Source organism: Engystomops pustulosus, chromosome 7, assembly GCF_040894005.1.
Source record: "Engystomops pustulosus chromosome 7, aEngPut4.maternal, whole genome shotgun sequence".
Lineage (NCBI taxonomy): Eukaryota > Metazoa > Chordata > Amphibia > Anura > Leptodactylidae > Engystomops > Engystomops pustulosus.
Window position 1 is genome coordinate 162853413 of NC_092417.1, and position 2525 is coordinate 162855937.

General features: G+C 42.7%; 1 long non-coding RNA gene across 1 annotated transcript; it reads left to right on the plus strand.

Moving 5' to 3' along the window:
- Nucleotides 1–711: 711 nt before the first annotated feature.
- Nucleotides 712–2133, plus strand: LOC140069044 (uncharacterized). Its single transcript, XR_011848695.1, has 2 exons — nt 712–1311; nt 1973–2133. It is a non-coding gene; the product is annotated as an uncharacterized lncRNA (long non-coding RNA).
- The last annotated feature ends 392 nt before the right edge of the window (nt 2134–2525 follow it).

The window sequence follows — 2525 nt, forward strand, 5'->3', positions numbered from 1 at the left end:
TAAGTGGAGAGTCTACTGCGGATTTAAAGGTTGCCGACAAGGGGCAACTTATACCCCAAGAAAAAACACAGGGTATTGATGCAGTAAGTAGAGAGTCTACTGCGGATTTAAAACTTGCAGACAAGGGGCAACTTATACCCCAAGAAGAACCACAGGGTATCGATGCAGTAAGTGAAGAGTCTACTGCGGATTTAAAGGTTGCCGACAAGGGGGAGCTTATACCCCAAGAAAAAGCACAGAGTATTGATGCAGTAAATGGAGAGTCTACTGCGGATTTAAAGGTTGCCGACAAGGGGCAACTTATACCCCAAGAAAAAGCACAGGGTATTGTTGCTTTGAAGCCGTTTCATGCCGTAAAGTCACCGCCTGCGCAAAAAAAGAAAAGAAACAGCCAGAAGAGAAGAAGAAATATCACAAATAGTCCCAGACAAGCAGCGAAAGCTGACATCTCCTTACTTAATCTGGAGCCAATGGACGTAGAAATGGCTGAGCCTTTTGAAGCTGTTGTGAAGGCATCTGGGGATACTTCCAGTGTCAACCTCAAAAGACAAGCCCTGGCCTCCATAGACAACCAGCCGGGAATATTTCCCCCACCCAAAAGAGCTGCTCTGGACTACACTCCAGATGTGTCCACAGAAGATCTCGACAGCCCTATGGAGACACAAGAAGTGGATCTGCCTTATTCCTGGATCTACAACTTCAACTACCTGACAGAAGAGCATTTGGCCACCCTAACAAGCACAGGATATAGAGGAATGTTAGATGACGATATCATCAGTACGACCCTGGAGATCCTACAGAGACAGTTTGACAACTTTGATGGCCTGCAGCCTCCTGCAGCTCTTCTTGTGCCGGGGTACAGTGTAGACAAGAAGGCCGTGCAAATCCACTATGACGTAGAGCGGTCACACTGGCTCACCACCTGCTACCATGATGGTAAAATCTTAGTCGCTGACAGCATCTCAGACAGACATTTGTCTCCATCCATCCAACAGCAGATATGCAATATGTACAGCACGGTGGTCCCAGAGCCCCTGAGACATCTAACATTTCTGAATGTGGATCAGCAAAGAAATTTCTATGATTGTGGAGTTTTCGCCATTGCTTTTGCTGTCGAATTTCTTACAACCAATGGTGAACCCACTGCCAGATTTCAACACGAGATAATGAGGGACCATCTTATCTCCTGCCTCCAGATGGGCAAAATCTCTGGATTTCCAAGAAACGCCATTGGCTGATTCCATGGCCTCACAGACATGTTGAGATCCTGATGAGCCAAAATATTATACAGACCCTTACAGAGTGGTACAGGTAAGTAACATGGACCTTACTCTAGAATTCCTTTCTTTGATTCCACGGTTAGATTCATTGTAAAATATATATATATTGATTGTTTTTACCTTTTATTCTTGAATGTAAGTACCTTATGTTACTTAGGACTGGTATCATCTTCATTGTACACCAGAATTGGTGTACAATGAAGATGATCCCACTCCTAAGTAATGTAAGAATCATTATACAGGGTTATTGTAGTGGGGTGGGAATAATCAATTCTACTTTCAGACGGTTTCATGTGATAACATTTATGTATATTAAGGCCTTATAATAATCACAGCTATGACTTAAGGATTTACTTAGACTAAACCATTTTAGGCGGTGTTCATACATGTTCGGCCACCGTATTAGTTTTTCTCCCGGGTGATGCAGAAACACCTGGGAAAAAATAATGTTCAATAGTATCAATTGATTCGTTTTATTGTAGGATGTTACTCTTTTCTATATAAAAAAACACACCAAAAATTTGGAGCAAGTTTTTGTCACATGTGTCAGGCTACAGCCCATGTCCTCCTTCCCCCACTTATATTGGTGAATTGTCTCTAGTTTCCTCATTGCTTTATATTGATGATAAGTAATTTTTCTGCGACATCTTGGGCAGCCCCATTAATAACACAAATTCTTTGGTCATTCTTAGGTCACCCGGAACAACCTACATGTGATATTCATCATCTACCAGGTGTTCAGGATGGAGTGAAGAGGAACCATCACCTGTAGAAGACTGTGGCCTTACAAGTTGACCCACCAGTTGTTGTTTTTTTTTGTTTTTTTTTAAACAATAAAATCATTATGAAAGTATATCCACAGTATCTGAGAGTTATTTACATAGGGCTTAGGGCCCACCAGTAAAATTGATTGTGGGGGCCCACCTACTGCTGCATACTGGTATTAAATGTATATATTTAGGCCATGCTGAAATGATTAATTTACATTGCATGGATTTCATCTTCCCCTCGTATTGTGGACCCCTATAGTCTCATATTGTGGCCTATTATTTCCCCGTTTTATTTTGTGCATGGAGTCAGCAGCGGGCAGAGTTACTGTGACCGGTTGGTGTTAGCAACTATTAGCGGTTGTCTGGGCCAAACAGTGGTTTCACAGGTGCACCAGTGGGCCCTGTGTGCATGCTTGTAACATGGCGCATGCATGCTAAAACAGTTGCCACATGATGGATGACAAGCCGCCTTACA